This window comes from Sapajus apella, unplaced genomic scaffold, assembly GCF_009761245.1.
Source record: "Sapajus apella isolate SASKATOON/1434 unplaced genomic scaffold, GSC_monkey_1.0 scaffold26, whole genome shotgun sequence".
NCBI classification, from domain to species: Eukaryota; Metazoa; Chordata; class Mammalia; order Primates; family Cebidae; genus Sapajus; species Sapajus apella.
In genome coordinates, this window is record NW_022436966.1 from 21,675,609 (window position 1) to 21,697,538 (window position 21,930).

Below are 21,930 nucleotides of genomic sequence, written 5' to 3' on the forward strand. Positions count from 1 at the left end.
TGTGCTCTGGTGGGTCACTATTTCTATTCAAATATAGTATGCATTTCACAAAAATGTTATTATATGCCCCAGTCTAAAATATGTAAAAGGTAGCCATCATGCCTGTACTGAGCCTTCTCTCTTCCTGGAAAAAAAAATATGCAGGTTTTAATTCTTTCCATTAGCCCCTTACCCTGGCCATTCTTCAACAGATGTGCTCCAATATGTCAATATTTCTATTCAAATATAGTTATGTATATCACATGAATGTTATTATACTCCCCAATTTTGGCTGAGAACTGATAGCCTTGCTTTTCTCTTTGATAGTGATAATACATTGGGAATGCTGTGTTCAGTTATAGTGGGATGATACTTTGAGGCGTATTTAAGGGAAATCACAATTTATTTTACTTCCACTATTATGCTATGATAATATGACTGTAACATGTATGCCTGTATGTGCTTCTTGGTGACTTTTCTTTAATCCGAATCTCTTTAATCCATGTAGTTGAAGAACATCTGTTGGGTTATTGAATGTTCACAGTGCAAAAATGCATTTTTAATGTTTTACCTCAATAAGCTGAATGTAAATAAACATAGAGTAGCCCATGCAAAGAGAAACCAATTTAAGCCTAATATTCTCTGAAACATAATATTACAGTGATAGTCAGTATAGAAAAGAGAATTAATCACTTCATTAAATAGGTGTTTCACTTACAGAAATGAGCAATGGTATATTTCCACTTGTCATAGAATAACACAGATGAATTATGTATGATCCCTAGTACGGGCTACATGAAAGCACGTCAAACACTATTGTTGGTTTTTGCTAAGTTATGTTTAAATTATTTCAGTGACTTGGCTTTGAGTACCAACACCCAAAGAACTGTGATTTCAAATGAGCCTGATGGTGCAGCAAATTCAGTGTGGGTGACATGAGTCCAGATGCAAATGTGCAGCTACAGCAGCTGTGGGTTCTGTGAAGACATATTGCTGCTCTGCTTTTAAATAATCAAACTGCAAGCCTTGTGCTCCTAAATTAATTATGTCTGGAATTCTTATAGCAAGCAAAGAAAGAACTTCAAATGAAACAAGAGAAAACTGAGTTGTTCTACCGCGTGCTCTCTTCTTCACTAGAAAGCCATAGGTAGAATACTAATTCATGAAATTCTGAGGATATTTAGATCAGGTGAAAAACAAAGAAATTAACAATGGTTCAATGAAGCTCACTCAATACAATATATTAGGTCATTCTGGGTTCTCAGTTCTGAAAGACAGATCACTAAAAATCACATTCCATCCTTCGGAATTTGCATGATATCAGTGGAATAAAGGACTATTTTCATGGAACACAAATATGCTCTGTACATTATTGAATACCAAAATGAAAAACATAGGAATTTAGTAGGCAGTAGGGAGTTTGTTAGAAAAGCTTTATGATTCTGGTGGGACAAGTCAGAGAGGATTGGGGTGAACAGGAAGGAGAAAGAAAAGCCACTAAGGGTATGTCACATAATTAGAGCCCTCATAGACAAAGATGATTACACTGAAAAACTCCTGGCCAAGATGCACTTGCCTAAAGAGAGCATCTCCCTGACTTCCTGTTTAAAGCAGCAATGAGCTGCAGGCAAAACACAGAGTCCAGATATTGCCAAGGGGGAAAAAAAAAAAGCTTCTGCCTTTCGTAACTCTTTGTCTTCACATGACAAAAAATATGTCTGGCAACATTATGGTTTTGAAATCCGTTTATAGCCCTCTGTGAAAGTTTTCACCAGCTCTGTGTTAACACATGGTGGGGGTGGGGGAGTTGTTTATTGATTGTGTCTTTGATCAGAATGTATCTTTTAGCATATCTATGAGAGTCTTGAATTCTTTTCCCATTAATTCTTCATTTACATCTCATACAATGGATCATTTGACACTAATCTGTTGGCTAAACGTTTGTCTTATTTACATTATTAAATTGCAAAATCTTTGATAGTAGATGAGGTCTTTTAAATTATGATAAATTAATAATGATAATGACAGCAACTCTGGTGGCAGTAATTTCTATTTATGTTATTTAATCTTCATAATATCACCATACCGTCTCAGAGTCAAACAAACTGAAGTTAAGAAAAGTGAATCAACTTACTCGAATTTACAGAGCTAATAATTGACAGAGATAGGCTATTAAAAGAAGTTGAATGATTCAGAAGGCCCGGCTTCCGTTCTGTATGATCTCATTTAATGTTGCAATATGCTTTTACGTATGTATTTAATCCTTGTATCTGATTTACAAAATGCTCAATTCTTCCTATTTCTGTTTTAGCCACAAGCATGTAAATGTAAAATACTCATTCAACTAGCAACTGGAATAATCAAACTTTCTTTGCCCAGCATATCATAAAAATAATCTAGTACAAGAAATATAAGATCTTTTCCAGCTTCCTTCTCTTTTCACAACTTAGGTAGGAAAAAATATCTCAAATTTTATATCCTTGCAAAGGGGTTAACATTTATGGCTTTTAAAAAAAGACTATGTATTTCTATTTTCTACTGAATCCATTATTCCTTGGATATTTCCATCTCTAATGCTTATACACCATGGAACTAAGAGGCCACTGATCAGATCAAAGTTCAAAACAGTTTCTAAACTTCTCTAGTAACATATAAGAATCTTGAAAGATACATTTTGTTTATTTGTTTAGATATTTTAGAGTTTCTGAAAATTTTCAATTCCCTTAATATTTCGAGAGTTCAATCTGGTGACTAAATTACAGGGTTTAACTTTAGGCCAATGTGAAAAAGAGTGATTAGAGAAACTGTCAGTGTTCCTGCCACCAGCCCCAACCTTCATCACCATTGCTCTTGTGAGACTGCAGTTTGAAAGGGAATGGCTTAGAAATGTCTATATAAATCTACGGAAGTAAAAGTTAATGGAAGACAGCTGATTTTTTAGGGCACAGTGTGAGGAGGCTGCATATCCTTGGAGACTGAGGTTGTGGATATGCATCATGAAATTTGAGAAACAATGAAATGGAAATTGTGAGAGACACTTCGATAGACAGGCTTGAGGCAGGAATCCTGACTCACTGTGCCATGTGATCAGCAGATAGATTGTCTGAGAGTTTCCATGAACTCTAGTCAAACGATGAACTGATAGAAGCAGTAGGCTAGAAGAGGCCTGACATGGAGTGTCACCGTGTAGTGGGACTACATTTAACATCTTGAGTGCTTGAATGGGACTAATTTCTGAATTTTTAGATTTGACCAGAGAGCCCTGGGGGAGGAGTCCTTGCTATCACTTTGGAAAGGATCACAAAAAAAGGACAGAAAATATAAAAACCTTAGTTATTCATGACACAGTTTCAGAAATAGTTTTTTAAATTATTGACTCAAGCTAGTTTGTCAGTTTGGACCCAATTTGCTCCTTGTTTTTATTAATTGTTCTCCAGTAGTGAATTAATTGGAGGAAATGACGATAATCCTTTTAATTTTACAATCTCTATTCTTAACCCTCCTTCAGCATAGATTGTAGACGCACCATGGCTCCTTGATCAACTCACCCCACTAGTTTCCCAATCACTTCATTCCTTTTCCTTTCTCCTTATACCTCCAATGATCTTTCCCTCCTCCCACTAGTGTCCAATGTTTCACTTTTATTTTACTGCAGAGATAGAATCAATCAGAAGAGAGCTCTGTACTTTATTTGCCTTCTAATTGGTATCATTGGTTTCATGTTGCCTCCCCATCCCAAAGCCTACCCTGCAAATAACAGACTGATGGTTGAAATATATAAATGAGATCATGTCACTTCGTAAGCGCCTTCTCATTCCATTTGAGATAAAATCCAAACCTCTATTCAAAGTTGACAAGGTCATACATGATCTTGCCTCAGAAAGCCTATGCAACCTAATCTGCCTCTCTACTCCATCCCACTACATCCTAGACATTCTGTTTTTAATTTCCCTAGATATGTTAGCTTATTTCCATGCCAGGTACATTAAACTTATTCTTCCTTTCACCTGGTGTATTTTTCCTATTGATGGGACATGTGATTCATGGTACTTTTTAAGAGAAGGCTTCTGTGACACTAATCAAAATTAGCTCTGTCCGCATCGCTATTTCCTAACCCTGTTTTATTTTCTTGTTAGCACTTGTTACACTTATTATTATTTTACTTATATATTTGTTGCTAGCATTTAGAATATTCCCTGGAACTCAAAAAGTTTTTTAAAAAATTAAAAATTTTAAAAATATTTTCAATAAAGGCATAAATCAATTAATCTTTTATAAAAGCATTTATATCACGTGACAATTATCTCATTAAAGTAAAAAATTAAAAACATGATATAAACAACATTATTGAAGTAAAGACCTTCAATAAATATAATCTGTCATTGTTAGAGATTATTTGTAACTGACTTGGTAGGACACAGAGTGAACCAGTTGAGATTTTTTTTTTTTAAATGAAGCAGCAGCCATGGCTTTGATCTGCATGTGTTCAATTAGGTTTTTCCTACGCTGTAGCCATTAAATTTACCATGCTCCGATCAGCCATTTTGTAATTATTTCCTCTTGTTCACATTTAGTTAGAATAATACTAATCTGTTCCCAGTAATAGCAAACTATTTCCAATTGGCTGATTCGTAATATCATTGTATTTTTTCTGCACAAGTTTTGTTTACAGAAATAAGATAAATTACAAGGGAAAAAGTTTCGCTTTACCATTGACCTAGCCAATCACAACGGCTACTTTTAGATTTCCATTTGAGCAAGGGAGATAATTCTTCTCAAAGATAATCAGAGAGCAAACCACTTGGGTCCCTACTGATTTCAGAGCAACCTACTGGAATCAGAGGTTTTTCCTATTGAATTTTGGCATATCATCTTCCTGAAGAAGTCAGGGTTGATGAAATAATATGGTGAAAGTAATAAGAAGAGAGGAATCATATAATGTTCAAAGCTGGAGAGGTCTGCTGTAAGGTCACAAAAACTCAGGTGAAATTCCAGTTGGGCCTCCTTTGTTCTATTTACTGCAAAGTTGGAAATTGAACTTGGCAGTTAGGAGCCCTTTTGCCTTCTGAAGAACTGTGGTTTGAATCCATTCTTCCTACCAAAAAATAGACAATGTCTTCATTGCACATAATTCAAGTCTGAAAATAGTTTTGATGCCAAACAATTGTTTTTGAAAAGACCCTGTGTTTCAAATAACTGCAATTTAACTGTGCATTCAGTGCTCAACAACTGCAAATAAATTGTAAATCTTTCTGTTTTACTTTAAATGTTATTATTCAGACCAATTTTATTCACATTCACTGCAGCTTTAACAGTCTACGTGATTCCTGTTCATGGATTAATAAGAGCTTTTTCTTTTCTCTCAAGAGAATGTTATGTTGGCTTTCTAAAGCTGTTTTTAAAAGCAAAAGGAAATCACATCTTTCAAATGCATATATGAATCCCATCATTCATAATTGTAATTTCAAAACTGAATACTAGATATGATCTAATTGCAGTCTAGCATGTATGCAGTTAATGCTGGCCAGTGATCTTTCTGGGAGTCCTGAGGTGTGGCATTAATTATGTATATTGCTTACACCTGTGAAAAATCAGCCTGCCCTTCTGGAGCTAATAAGAAAATTAAATGTTAAATTCCGACTGCACTGAGAGGGCCTTTTCAGTTATGCCTGCCATCTTTTGCCTAAGAGTGTTCCAAATTCAGTCCTGCTCATTTTCATGCAGATTACCATGTCTTTTATGAGTTGGGTTAAAACAGAATGCTTGTTTGAAATCCTACAGCTGCCAGTCTATATAGCACACTCAGGAAAAGGACAAGGAAACTGCTGTCCTTTTATCTATGAAAAATGTGACTAAATCCACTGCCATGCTATCTAGAACCAGGTGATATTATTCCCCAGCTACACAGGAGTAGTAGTTACTTGGAGGAAAGGAAGGAAGGTTCTCACAATCTTCTTTTTTTTTTTTTTTATGTTTCCTTTAAGGCTTTTTATTTTTCTTGTTGGTATTTATTTGAGGAAAAATATTTATTTTCTTTGAGAAGCAGTCAAGTATAGAAGCTAAGAGTTTAGTATTCGAATGTGGATAACTTGTGTTCACATACACCTGCTGTTTACTAACTATGTAAACTTGGGGAATTTACTTGATTTCTCTAGATCTTAGGTGCCTTATCAGTAAGATAAGGTTGATATGAACACGGGCGCGGTGGCTCAAACCTGTAATCCCAGCACTTTGGGAGGCCGAGGCGGGTGGATCACGAGGTCAAGAGATCGAGACCATCCTGGTCAACACGGTGAAACCCCGTCTCTACTAAAAATACAAAAAATTAGCTGGGCATGGTGGCGTGTGCCTGTAATCCCAGCTACTCAGGAGGCTGAGGCAGGAGAATTGCCTGAACCCAGGAGGCGGAGGTTGCGGTGAGCCGAGATCACGCCATTGCACTCCAGCCTGGGTAACAAGAGCAAAACTCCGTCCCAAAAAAAAAAAAGAAGTATATAGAGAACAAAAAATAAGTTCTAATGAGTGTTAGCCATTAGTTTTGTTCAAGTTTCACGGAGAGATTGATTCATGTCAAGCTAATTTGTGTAAGTATGTAAACATTTGTGGTTTATCATCTCCCCTACTACCTTCTTTCAAACAACTTTTTTTCTATCTCTACAGAAAAAAAAAAAAATTAGACCTTACATCATCATTGCTTCTATGGAAAAAATTATTGGTGGTCAACTGTGGAAGAGATAAGAAGATTTATGGTGGTAGCCAAAAGCAACTTTTTTCTTATCTATATGGTTCATTTTGTTTAACATACATTTTTCATGTAATTAAAAATACTTGTAAAAAGTATTTATATATATGCCTCAATTTTTACTCTGCCTGTCTCAAGTAGTTGGATTGGTTAGGATTTGACCAATGAATGCCAGCTTCCTTCTTTTTGGCCCTAGCTTCCAACTCAGGACCAACCAGGGAAAACCAAATATGCTTCCCAAACCAATCACATAAGATGCCTTGCTTCAGGTTGGTACGCCTCCAGCTTCCCCATGCCAACAACCCTGAGGTGGCTTCTTAAATAACGACATTGACAAAACAATCCTTGAAGAAACAGAATCTGCCTTAAAGAAATACAGACATAGTAATAGTCTGAGTTTCTGAGCAGCATTACATAGAAACAACTCTGCTTCAGTGTATACACATTTTTTGTAAAATAACACTTACAGTTCATTAAATATTTTCCCTGCATATATTTCAAGACAGAATAGATAGATTTTATACTTCCAACATAATCTTTAAAAATGTGAGTATATTAAACCAAGGAATATTGTCTTTAGCGATCTTCTATAATGCTGATTAATATAATTTACATATGCTTATAATTATAAAAGCAAAATTGTAGCAGTTTATGAACACAATTATTACCTTAGTTTTTTGTACATGAGGAAATTAAGGCATAAAGAATTTAACGAAGTTACTCAAGATCAGTTAGTAACTGGTGAAGCTAGGAAGATAAAATGGCCAAGAAAAATTAGAACTGAGGCTATATATTCAGACTTTGCTTTATGAAGGGGGTCAGCTACCAGCACTTGTATTTGGCAGAGACTCAAAATCAGGCAGGAGAGTATAAAATAAGACTTTATAGTGAAAAAAAAGGGAAGGCTTCAGGTGCACTCTGATTGAAGGTTGTTAGCACGGGGAAGCTTGTGCTGACCTGAAGCAAGATGTCTTATGTGATTGGTTTGGGAAGCATATTTGGCTTTCTCTGGTTGGTCCTGAGTTGGAGGCTAGGGCCAAAAATAAGAAAGCTGCCATTCATTGGTCAAATCCTAACCAATCTAACGAACTGTGCTATCAATTAATACAGAGGTTTTGGTTCAGCTTCTTGAACTGGTTGCTGCAGAATATATGATTTGGCTTTTCGAGCTGTTTGCTGCAAAGGCTGTGGGTCAGCATTTAATTCCCAAATATGGTCAGGCTATAAGAGCCAAGGACATATATGAGGCCAAACAAATGTGAAAAATGCTCAGCATCACTGGTCATTAGGGAAATGCAAATCAAAACCACATTGAGATACTACCTTATGCCAGTTAGAATGGTGATCATTAAAAAAATCTGGAGACAACAGATGCTGGAGAGGATGTAGAAAATAGGAACACTTTCACACTGTTGGTGGGAGTGTAAACTAGTTCAACCATTTTGGAAGACAGTGTGGCGATTCCTCAAAGACCTAGAAACAGAAATTCGATTTGACCCAGCAATCCCATTACTGGCTATATATCCAAAGGATTATAAATTGTTCTTTTATAAAGACACATGCACACTTATGTTCACTAAAGCACTATTTACAATAGCAAAGACCTGAAACCAACCCAAACGTCCATGTAGATAGACTACATAAGGAAAACACGGCACATTTACACCATGGAATACTAAGCAGCCATAAAAAACGATGCGTTCGTGTCTTTTGTAGGGACATGGATGAATCTGGAAACCATTCTCAGCAAACTGACACAAGAACAGAAAATCCAACACCGCATGTTCTCACTCATAGGCAGGTGTTGAACAATGAGAACACATGGACATAGGGAGGGGAGCATCACACACTGGAGTCTGTTGGGGGGGACTAGGGGAAGGACAGCAGGGGGTAGGGATTTGGGGAGGGATAACATGGGAAGAAATGCCAGATATAGGTGCCAGGGGGATGGAGGCAGCAAACTACATTGCCATATGTACCTATGCAACAATCCTGCATAATCTGCACATGTACCCCAGAACTTAAAGTATGGTTAATATATATATATATATATATATATATATATATATATATATAAAAATAAAAATAAAATAATATATATATATATATATATATATATATATATATATAATGAACCAGTGACTTTTGTTTAGTTTCCAAGAGCAGAAAACAGAACCCAAGTTTTATGATCCTCAATTGGCCACACTCTTAAATCAGTTGTAAGCTTTGTCCTAGTGAATAAAATTAAATAGTCTATTATTTGTTTATTGATGATGTCTGTTACTTCTAAAAGAATGGTCTCAAAGTAGCATCAACATTAGCCTAGAACTAGCTAGAAATGCAAATTTGTGGTCCTGTCTCACACCTACTTAATCAGAGAGTGATTTTGATGCACACTATACTTTCAAAACCACAGATGTAGCTATTGAATTAATAATTTGACCAGATGACTTGCCTTTACACAAATTATATTTTGGCTTAAAAAGTTAAATTTATAGGAATAAAAACATCAGTATTTCATGAGTATGTTTTTTATCATGATATCACCTCATACTCTTAACTAAAAGTTTTTCCCACCATTTTTGAAATTGTTCAACAATATTAGTGGGTAATAAAAACAAAAATGGAAACTACATCTGCCACTGAAGTATCCATTAACAAAAAGAGTGAACAGGCTTGGTGCGGTGGCTCACGTCTGTAATCCCAGCACTTTAGAAGACCAAGGTGAGCAGATACTTTGAGGTCAGGAGTTTGAGACCAGCCTGACCAACATGGTGAAACCCCATCTTTACTAAAAATACAAATAAATTTAGCTGGGCGTGGTGGTGCACGCCTGTAGTCCCAGCTACTCAGGAGGCCGAGACAGGAGAATCGCTTGAACTTAGGAGGCAGAGGTTGGAGTGAGCTGAAATCATGCCACTGCGCTCTAGCCTGGGCAACAGAGGGAAACTCCGTCTCAAAAAAAAAAAAAAGAAAGTGAATATTAGATTTTATAGGAAAAGTTATGTCAAAAACTAAATCTCAAAAGATTAGCACAAAGAGTACTTGTACTTGACATACCCAAAGGAAAATAAGTATGATCGACCAAAATAACAATTCTACATTAGTCTTTATGCCCTGGATTTTACATGATTCAAATGATTTTGACATGAACCTTACTTTGATAATGTGTCATTGTTCCTAATAGAGAAACTTGTTTGTCTAATGCTTAACCCTTAAACCATATGAAGATGATGCAATTAATCCAAAGAGTTTTATTAATCTATTTCCTCCAACATATCCCTCAATTTATTCCAAATTGCTTCCCTTTAATTTTTTTTTTCCCCCGAGGCAGAGTCTTGCTGTCACCCAGCCTGGAGTGCAAAGGCACAATCTCGACTCACTGCAACCTCTGCCTCCTAAGTTCAAGCAATTCTCCTGCCTCAACCTCCCGAGTAGCTGGGACTACAGGCATCCATCACAACGCCCAGAAAAATTTTACATTTTTAGTAGAGACAGGGTTTCATCATGTTGGCCAGGCTAGTTTCAAACTCTTGGCCTCAAGTGATCCACCCACCACGGCTTCCCAAATTGCTGGGGTTACAGGTGTGAGCCACTGCGCCCAGCCTGCAATGTGACTATTCACAGTGCTTCACAAGTTGTTCACTGTTCATCTGCAACGTCCCCTGAATCTCAAACTCCATTGATATAAATGAATCAAAGGGGAATAGAATCTGGCAATTGGGGCTTTCTGAATAATTCACACAAACCATGACTGCAGCAGAATATTTAAATGGAACTAATAACTCTTGAAGCCAATTTGACATGGAAGCTGCAATAGATCTGAAACCCTTTATATATAATAATCAAATTTTTAATCAATGTTTCTATTTTTTATGGAAATAAGTTTTTTAATGTATTGTGAACATGATATGTATTAAAATGTTTATAATCCTTGTTAATAAAAATATTATATAGAAAAGTTAGAAAACTTTAAAGTGAATGGAATGACTAGATCTATGTGGTATATGTCTGTTTAGCATATTATTAGCTTTAAATATGCTGAGAGTTTTCATTTCATGAATTCAAGGAAAGAAGGTGACTACCATTGAAATTTTTAGTATTTTTGACTCAAGCAGTTGATTTAAGTAGAATGAATACTAAATCTTCACTATTGAAATTATATTTAATTAGCTGTCAGTAAATTTGAATGATAGGACTGCATAATTAAATTACCTGAGTTGTACATCATAAATAACCACTACACATCTGCACTTTAAAAAATAAACAAATGCTGTGGCAATATCTATAAAGGATTTTGTGATTTCTTTTTTTTTTTCCCCATTTATTTATTTTATTGCATTTTAGGTTTTGGGGTACATGTGAAGAACGTGCAAAATTGTTGCATAGGTACACATGTGGCAGTGTGATTTGCTGCCCTCCTCCCCATCACCTACATCTGGCACTTCTCCCCCTGCTATCTCTCCCCAGCTCCCCACCCCTCATTGTCCCTCCCCTATTTCCCCCAAACTGACCCCAGTGTGTAGTGCTCCCCTCCCTGTGTCCATGTGTTCTCATTGTTCAACACCAGCCTATGAGTGAGAACATGCGGTGTTTGATCTTCTGCTCTTCTGTCAGTTTGCTGAGAATGATGGTTTCCAGGTTCATCCATGTCCCTACAAAGGACACAAACTCATCGTTTTTGATGGCTGCATAATATTCCATGGTGTATATGTGCCACATTTTCCCTATCCAGTATATCGTCGATGGGCATTTGGGTGGTGTGATTTCTGAGGCCAAAATATATCATGTAAATGTCTTCTACAATTCCATTTTTAATGGTTAAATTTGAAAAAAAATGTTGCCTCCTCATAAATTTTGAATGACTTAAGATAAATTTTCTTTTAAGTTTCTTCTCCCAAATTTTGCCAGAATTTAAAGAAATTTATAGAAATTTTTCAAAAACAAAATAAATGAGAGAAAAAAAATTCAGATAACCTGTTTGTTAATTTCAACAAGCCTATAATCAACTTCTTTAGACAAAAACCATATCCTATAACATGAATTTTGCCATGACTGTCAAATCAGGAAAAGTCTCTTTTCACTTAAATTTCACTTTTATTTTCCCAATATTAATTAACTTAAATTTCAGAAGAAATAGATCACTTATTACAGGACATTTATACAAAACAATTATTCTTAAATACTGGCAGCATATGAAAATGGTCTGAGATTGTTCTAAAAATAATTATATATTTGCTGGTCTTCATAGCCATATATTGACTTAATTATTCTGGATAGTGTTCTTATAATAATTTTTTTTTTTGTAAAACCTCCCAGGTAATTTTAATATGTAGCCAGGATCAAGAACTACTATTCTGCTATAGTGGTTCCCCGATTTTAGCATACATCAGCATCACTTGGAAGTGTGTATGTGTGTATATGTAAGGCTCGGTAAACAGATCCATGAGCTGCTCTCCCCAGAGTTCCTGGTTCCATAAGTCTGGATAGGCTGGAAAATTCCATTTTTACTATGATGGTGAAGGTGCCAGTACAAGAATCACAATTTGAGAACCACAGATGAATACATACATAGGGTATCAACATAAACTAAGGTATCTCCAAGGATTTAAAGGGTAAAATCTTTTCTAAATTGGGGGTCAACAAACTCATCTCACCTAGTAAAATTTTATTGAAACATAGTTATATCCATCCATTTACATACTATCTGTTTTTGCTGCTGCATAAACAGAGTTGAAAACTTGCACAGCGACCATATATCCCATAAGACTAAAACATTTACTGTGTGGACATTGGAAAAACGTTTGCTGATCACTGCTCTAAACCACTGTAAATAGTAATACAAACCAAATAGCCTAGACCAAAAAACAACAATCATTATGAAACAATAAGAAAACAAAACCAGTAATTATTAAGATAATACCATATGACTAAGCTACAGATTTTCACAGCCAACTAATCACTAGTCTCTCTCTCTCTCTCTCTCTCTCTCTCTCTCTCTCTCTCTCTCTCTGTCTCTCTCTCTCTCGCTTTAATGCGTGTGTGTGTTACAGAGTCTTACTCTGTTGCCCAGGCTGGAAGGCAGTGGCACAATCTCAGCTCACTGCAACCTCTGCTTCCTGGGTTCAAGCTATTCTCTTGTCTCAGCCTCCCTAGTAGTTGGGTTTACAGGTGCACACCATCATGCCCAGCTAATTTTTGTATTTTTAGTGGAGATGGGGCTTAGCCATGTTGGTCAGGCATCTCGAACTCCAGACCTCAGTTGATCTCCTCACCTCAGCCTCCCAAAGTGTTGGGATTACAGATGTGAGCCACTGCACCCAGCCCACTTGGCCATCTCTTATTAGATGTCTCAAAGACAGCTGACACTTAATATGTCCTATACCAAACCTGCAGTTTTCCTCCCAATAAACTTAGTCCTAATATTTCTACAAATGGCACCAGCATCCAGTTAGTTATGCAATCCAAAATTCAAAAAATCATCCTTGTTACCTCATCGCCCACCATCTAGTTCCAATCTATGTAGTGAATTTTTAGCTCCCATCTACTTTCTTCATCTTTATAATCCCTATATCAATAGAAGGGTCGATTACCTCAACTCTGGATCATAAAAATAGCTTTCTACCTAAACTGTCTGCATTCACTCTGGCTGCTCTCCAATCCCTTCTCCATCTTTCAAGCAGTGTGAGCTTCTTATAGCACAAATTCAAAATCTGAATCCTTTGTGTAAAACCCTACAGTGGCTTTCCACGGCTCAAAAGCCATGGAAAAACAATGTGGTTGGACCCTCCTTACCTCGACAGTTGTCCATGCTCTGCTCTCTTGACCTGCCAAACTATTTTCAATTCCTTTTACTCCCCTACTTTCTCTTACCTAAGCTCTCTGCACATGTATTCCTTCTGCTTGAAATATCCCTCATTATCCTCTTCATCTAACTTTCTCCTTCCCAGTCTTTAAATGTGAACTGCAGTCGCATTTTCTTCGACAAGTTTTTGTGATCTTGGTGATTTCTATAACCCTGAGACATATAAGAATTTATATTTACCTTTAGCCCTAGACATAACTGTACTTTTAGATTTGTTCACATAAATATTTGATGTATCTGTCTCCACCGTAAGACTATAATCTCAATGAGAATACAAGTTGTATGTTTTATATTACCTCCTAAAATTGTACTATATTACAAGTGCCTGATACATAGTATATGCTGGCAATTCATTTTTGAATCAGTCAATAAATTTTTTAAATGCCAAAAATTAATGCCAAAATATATACAAATTGATCTCCCCAATTAAAAGTCACAGAATCAACCTGGATTTGAAATAAATGCAAGAGAAGGAACATTGTTGGGGAAGAAATAGCAAACCCATGTGCTATAAATATATAAATGCAGTCATGAAAAATTATACTCCCAAGATTTTCTGACACATAAGAAAATACTTGTCAGGTTAAGGGAACAATGCAGACAGCAAAATATTTGTAAAAACTGTAAAATTAAAATATATGTGACTGAAAGGAAGTAAAACAAAATGTTAAAAGAAATTGCATTTGGTCTGATACATGGTACACATGGATGAAACTTGAGGTTATATTATACTAAGTGAAATCAACTGGTCACAAAAAGACAAGTACAGTATTATTCCTCTTATATAAGGTACCTAAATTACTCAAACTCAGAGACAGAAAGTAGCATGGAGTTTCCAGGGGCTGGGGGAGAGGTGAGTTTTTGCTTAATCGTAGAGAACTTCAGTTTTAGAAGAAGAAAAAGAATCTAGGGGCAGTTGCACAACAATGTACTTAACTGAATCACAGACCACTTAAAAATGATTAAGAGAATAAATTTTTTATCATATGTATTTTACAGTTTAAAAAAGAAATCACATTTGGACGATGAAATTACTACTTTATTTTTAAACATAAAGCAGTTCAGTTTCTTTTTAATGTAAGAAAAAAATAGCTCTGTTAAAATGTTTTGAAAAGAACAAAGAGGGAGAAACAGGGAACACATCTGAGACATCTGTGTATTCTTTAGTTATTACACGGGGCTTTAAAAATTATAGGAGTGCAGTATACGTTTGATGCATAAAAAGAAATGTAGATAGGTAATAATGGTCTGACTATTAAATGATTGGAAATTCAAGTAAAATTCTCTCTAGACCTGTCCCTAAGGCTGTCATTTAAAAGTATCTAATTGTAACAAGAAAGTACTCTGACAAGGTGTTTTTCTCTTATTTAAGCAGTTATCTCACCAGAAATGGCCTACAGGGAAATGATATTCTCTATTGATATTTCCTCGAAATGATGCTTTGGAAAAGTACTGCCAGTTCTTCTGGATTTTGAATTTCCAAGTAGTACTGTGACAACCAAAGAATATGTTTCAAATATAAATTTCACAAGGAAGTCAAGCTGATCCTCCGTAACTGGGGGATGATATACACATTTCCAGAAAATATGCATGTTACTTTATACCTGACACCTTTGAAATGTCAGAAGGATCAGACCACTTTCAAAACCAAGTAAGTTAGAAATGCATCATCCTATAGTTTAGAAATTTACCTTTTGATGAAACCCAGTTGAATACCCAATATTTATATTTGCCTCTAACAAATTTCTTAGCTGGAAGAATATCCTTCTTTTTTTTTTTTTTTTTTTTTTTGGAGACAGAGTCTTGCTCTGTCGCCAGGTGCCAGGCTGGAGTGCAATGGCTCAATCTCGGCTCACTGCAACCTCAGCCTCCGAGGTTCAAGCAATTTTTCTGCCTCAACCTCCCGAGTAGCAGGGATTACAGGTGCATGCCACCATGCCCAGCTAATTTTTTTAGTAGAGATGGGGTTTCACCATGTTGGCCAGGATGGTCTCGATCTTTTGACCTCGTGACCTACCCGCCTTGGCCTCCCAAAGTGCTGGGATTACAGGTATGAGCCACTGAGCCCAGCCTATCCTTCTTGTATTTCAAGACTACATATAAAAAAATGGAGGCTTTTTATTTATGAAAAGTCAGAGTCTTTTAATAGGACATTTTTTAAGCAAAAAAAAGGCTTTAAATTATCAGATGAACTCTCATTTCACTGAGAAATATATTTAAAAGAGTAAATATTATACACTTTAAATATGTCCTATTACCTTGTACAATATGAATACTATGCAATTGAATTCATCAGAAATGGATAGCTATATCATCTTCTTTTCTTGCATGAGAAAACACATGGGATTTCTACTAAGCTGACTTGAGGGAAAAGTCCTAGACATTACTTTTTCTAATGGAAGGACAAGATAATTCATTGTCCACTTCTAGAACTACTATGAGGTGGGTATACTGAAGCATCAATTCATGCGCTGTGAAGGAATTTAACGGACTCAGAATAATTAGAGATTTTGATTCATGACAGCAAGGTATCAATTATAAATATTTTGAATCTGCCTATTATTCAGGGTAAATTTTTACTAATGGAGAGGGTTTGCATGCCAGAAAATATTCCAAATTGATAGTTGCTGGAAAGACCATGTTTATCTCTAGAAGCTTTATATTCAATTCAGACTGAAGTGACCCAATGGAGACTCAGTGAGGAAGATAGGCAGAAGGCAGCAGGCAAGTATCTGAACCATCTCAGGAAGCATTTTTGAAGGGCTACATTGGGAGTTCAGGAATATAAAGATTTCTTTTCTCAGGCTATTACTGCATTCCAGGTACTTGGTAGGACTCAAAATATGGGTCTAAAATGTATTTTAATGTCCCTCATTTGGTCAAAGAATTAGAGAATAACCCTAGTCTTAGACACTGTTTTAATTCATTGATATTGTGCTAGGCACTAGAGTTATTAAGAAGATTTCTAGAGTACAGGATGGTAGGAAAGGCAGACATGATAAAGAACTAACCACAATGTTGAATTTCATGACTACAGAAAGAGTGGGAAAAGACTGAACATCAAAAGAAAGCTTTTATATGCTTTCTATGTCAGAATATGGATTCATTTTTTTGATTTGTTTTCCAATGTATTTTAGAGGTAGATCCATTTAAAGAGAGATTTATGATTTAAATATTTACAGGTCTTTTTAAGAAGTCCTATTGGCAGTTTCTTAACTGTTAGTCTGCTCTACCACTGTTCTTCTTTTGACTTAACAGAAGATTTCCTTATCTCCTTTCCTTCTCTATTCCTTACATTTAGTAACCAAGCACTTTATGGTTTTCACACATCAAACTCCTTTTCTTCTATACCTACTGTCATCTGTTAAAAATAATTTTTAAGGTTTTAAAAAACATTAACTGCAGATTTTATTCACTGGGACTATCACAACAGGTAAAGGGACTACTGCAATGCAGTTTTGAAGTAGGGGAGAGAGGTTGGCCTCAACTAAAAATGCAACAAGGAAAAGTGGGAATTTATTGCCAAGGAGTAGGGTGGGGGTGTCAGTTCATAGAACATACTAAGAGGAAACATCAGGTGTGAGGAGGATTCTGGCTAAAACGATCTATCAGGATTCTTGGTGAAGACAGCCCAAGTGATCAGATATCACCTGGGTGATGGTGGAGGATGAGATGGTGGAGGTCAGATATTGAGGGTGATTATATATCAAGGGTTGGGTCTTCTTGCCTAACTGACTTGATTCAACAGGACTCGTTCCAAAATTAGGCAATGCAAAGAAGAACAGAAGTACAAAAGTTAAAGCCTAGTTGGGAAGACGATTCAGAGGAACCTGACTAGTTTAGTGAAACAGAATGTCTGTGTTAGTCTTTTCTTTTATTGGAGTATATATAAAGTCCTTAGTATCTGTATTAGTCCATTTTCACACTGCTGATAAAGACATACCCAAGACTGGGCAATTTACAAAAGAAAGAGTTTTCTTGAACTTACAGTTCACATGGCTGGGGAGGCCTCACAATCATAATGGAAGGCCAGGAGGAGCAAGTCACTATTTACGTGGATGGCAGCAGGTAAGAGAGAGAGCTAGGGCAGGAAAACTCTTATTTTTAAAACCATCAGATACCATGAGACTTATTCACTATCAAGAGAACAAGATGAGAAAGACCTGCCCCCATGATTCAACTATCTCCCACCAATTCCTCCCATAACATGTGGGAAATCAAGATGAAATCTGAGTAGGGACAGAGCCAAACCATATCATTCCACCCCTGCCAAATCTCATGTCCTCACATTTCAAAACCAATCATGCCTTCCCAACACTCCCTCTAAGTATTAACTCATTTCAGCATTAACTCAAAAGCCACAGTCCAAAATCTCATCCATGACAAAAGTCCCTTCTGCCTATGAGCCTGTAAAATCAAAAGGAAGTTAGTTACTTCCTAGATACAATGGGGGTACAGGCCTTGGGTTAATACAGCTGTTCCAAATGGGAGCAATTGGCCAAAGCAAGGGGCTACTGGCCCCACGCAAGCCTGAGATCCAGCAGAGCAGTCAAATCTTAAAGATCCAAAATGGTCTCCTTTGACTCCATGTCTCACATCAAGGTCACGCTGATGCAAGAGTTGGGTTCCCGTGGTCGTGGGCAGCTCGGCCCCTCTGGCTTTACAGGGTACAGTCTCCTTCCAAGCTGCCTTCACGGGCTGGCATTGAGTGTCTGCAGCTTTTCCAGGTGCATGGTGCAAGATCTACCATTCTACTGTCTAGAGGATGGTGGCCCTCTTCTCACAGCTCCACTATTATTAGTGAAGGACTTTGTGTGGGGGCTCTGACCACATAATTCCTTTCTACACTGCCATCCATAGCAGAGTTTCTCCATGAGAGCCCCACCCCTGTAGCAAACTTCACCCTGAACATCTAGACATTTCCATACATCTTCTGAAATCTAGGTGGAGGTTTCCAAATCCCAATTCTTGACTTATGTGCACTGGCAGGCTCAATGCCACGTGGAAGCTGTCAAGGCTTGAGGCTTGCACCCTCTGAGAGCTTGCCATGGCTCAAGCTCTACATTGGCCCCTTTCAGCCACAGTTTGAGCAGCTGGGATGCAGGGCACCAAGTCACGAGGCTGCACACAGCATGAGGACCCCAGCCCAAGCCCACAAAACCAGTTGTTCCTCCTAGGTCTCTGGGCCTGTGCTGAGAGGGGCTGATGTGAATACCTCTGACATGCCTTGAAGATATTTTCCCCATTGTACTGGGGACTAACATTTGTCTCCCCATTACTTATGCAAATTTCTGCAGCTGGCTTGAATTTCTCCTCAGAAAATGGGATTTTATTTTCTATCACATCATTAGGCTGCAAAATTTCCCAACGTTTATGCTCAGCTTTCCTTATAAAACTGAATACCTTTAACAGCACCCAAGACACATCTTAAATGCTTTGATGCTTAGAAATTACTTCTGCCAGATATCCTAAATCCCCTCTGAAGTTCAAACTTCCACAAATTTCTAGGGCAGGGGCAAAATGCCACGAGTTTCTTTGCTAAGACATAAAAAACAGTCATCTTTGCTCTTGTTTCCAACAAGTTCCTCATTTCCATCTTTGAGCACCTCAGCCTGGACTTCATTGTCCATATGGCTATCAGCATTTTGGGCAAAGCCATTCAACTCTAAGAAGCTCAAAACTCTCCCACATTTTCCTGCCCTCTTCTGAGCTCCCCAAATTGTTTCAACCTCCGCATGTTACCCAGTTCCAAAGTCACTTCCATGTTTTTTTCAGCAGGGCCCCACTCTACTGCTACCAATTTACTGTATTGGTCCACTTTCACACTGCTGAAAAGCATACCAGAGGCTGAGCAACTTAAATAAGAAAGAGGTTTATTGGACTTACAGTTTCACATGGCTGGGAAGGTCTCACAATCAAAGTGGAAGGCAAGGAAGAGCAAGTCACATCTTACATGGATGGTGGCAGGCAAGAAAGAGAGCTTGTGCAGGAAAACGTCCATTTTAAAACCATCGAATCTCATGGGCCTTATTCAATATCACAAGAATAGCACACAAAGACCTGCCTCCTTGATTCAACTACCTCCCATCAGGTCCCTCCCATAACATGTGGGAATTCAAGATGAGATTTGGGTGGGAACACAGCCAAACCATGTCAGTAGTAAAGGATATTTTCTGGCTGGTGTAAGTAGCCAGGCATTAATGAAGAGGATTTCTATGAAAATAAATTAATAGTTGTAAACCCAGTCTGAATTCAGAGGCAGCCAGTAAGTAAGATTTCTGGATATTGGGTTCAAAGTTGGTAGTGGCAATCCAATAAATTTCCTGGTTTGCACTTTTGATGTCTTTGGAAATCACATTGGGTATTTCTGTAACCTTTCTCAGTGGCCCCTGCAGCAACAAGCATGTAGGTTGCCCATAAATGTTTTTCTTTTAGTTGTGTGGTGATTTCTTGTAGTTTATATCAAATCATCTAGATTAAGCTTGCTGAGCTTGGGGAAAAGGGCAGTTTCAGTTCTCAGTGATGCCAAGTCAGGAGGGTGGGAGAAAACAAATGGAAATTCTCCATTGGTTTAGACAGTCATAGCCAAATATTGGAAGAAACTAGAAGTGGTTCGGTCCAGTTTACAAATAATAACTCACAGTATATGCTATAGTTTTTGTTGAAACATAACACTTCTCCCTACATTCACCCCAACCCCTTTTGATTGTTGCTTACAAAATAAGTCTGGTCTCATTCGATTTGGTTTGGTTATTTACATAAGTACAGAAAGAATGGTAATTGACTACATAGGCCGTTTTGAATTTGTCTTCCTGGAACTTTTCATGGGAATCTCAGATTAGACTTTTATAAATCTCTCAAGACTAGGAAGCAAAGCCAAGAACTCACCACCAGATTTTTCTTGCAGTACATATAGATTTAGATCAAATACTTTTTTTCTTAAAGTCCTCAAAATATCTTGATGTTCCTGAGCCTGCCAGGAACTTTACTTACTCATCTGTAAAACTGGAAATCCCATAAGCCAGATACCAGGCCAATTTTTCCAGGAGGGCTTTTTAAGCATTGGCTTGGTGAAGTAGGCCTTAGTTCTTTAAAGCTGAATAGTTATATCACCCTCAAATGTAATATTCTAGTCAAATGCTTAGTTAAAGGTTTAACACAAACCACATGAAATTATTTTTAAAAGATACAGAATCATTTTTTCTCTGATTACTTGAGTTAAAGAAAAACAATTTAGTATCATATTTACAGCAGACGAATAACCAAGAAAACGTTGCCATTTTGACAAAGATAAAACCAAATTCTAGTTTAACATATTACACTTTTGATAGTGAGGCTCATTAAAATAAAATACACAAATAAATATCTTCCAATCATTAGCCAGCTTGAACACATGAGATATCTTTTTTTCTGCCAACCTTATATACCTTTCTTATATCCATTCAATTTTTTTTCTCCTACATTTTTCTGGAACACCAGTCATCTTACTTTAGAAGAAAATTACTCTTTTGTTTTCCTTTAACAAAAATCAAAACCTTCCTACTTTGTATACCCTTTCATACAAAAAATGCATCCTACATTCCTTGCATACTTTTCATACGAGTTATTTCCCTTCACCCTTATTATTTCTGGTAGTTTTATTACATATAGTGATTGTAATTATTAACCATTAGCAACCATTCTTTTACAGAGAATATCAAGAAGTAAACAATCATCTGTCATATACCAGGACTTTGATCAGACTTGCGAATTTTATGAATATACTATCTCATATTTGATATGCTGCTTTCTCATAGTACATGTCTCATGTTTATTAACAGACCTAAGTATATTTAGCTTCTGTATGTTGTATAAAAACAAGACATCAGAACTATATAAACTTAAATGTGTGATTATATTTTAGTAGTGTATCCTAATTAGAAATTATTAATGAGTGTGTATCACTGAATAGTACACTAAGGTTGATAGTAAAAAGATTTTGAAAACTGTTTTTGGGAAGATATAATGTAACACCAAACAGAGCCAGCCATAATCTCAAATTATTTTCCAGTTAACTATTTTCATAGTATATGCATGGTAGACAAAAATAAAAGCAAAAATAAAAAACTTTAACAAGTTAAATACACGAGCTTCTTTGTTTTACTCTTGGGTTTGATATATATGAAGTACTGAATATCAAGCAACTCATTTCTCCTGTATGTGTAATTATATATTTCTTTTAGGTTAAATTTAAATTTTTACAATCTCACACATCAAGGACATACAATATTAATTTGCTTAATTACTGACCCCAAATAGAATTTATTTCTGCTTATATTTATGCTTATATTATACTTAAAGCTCA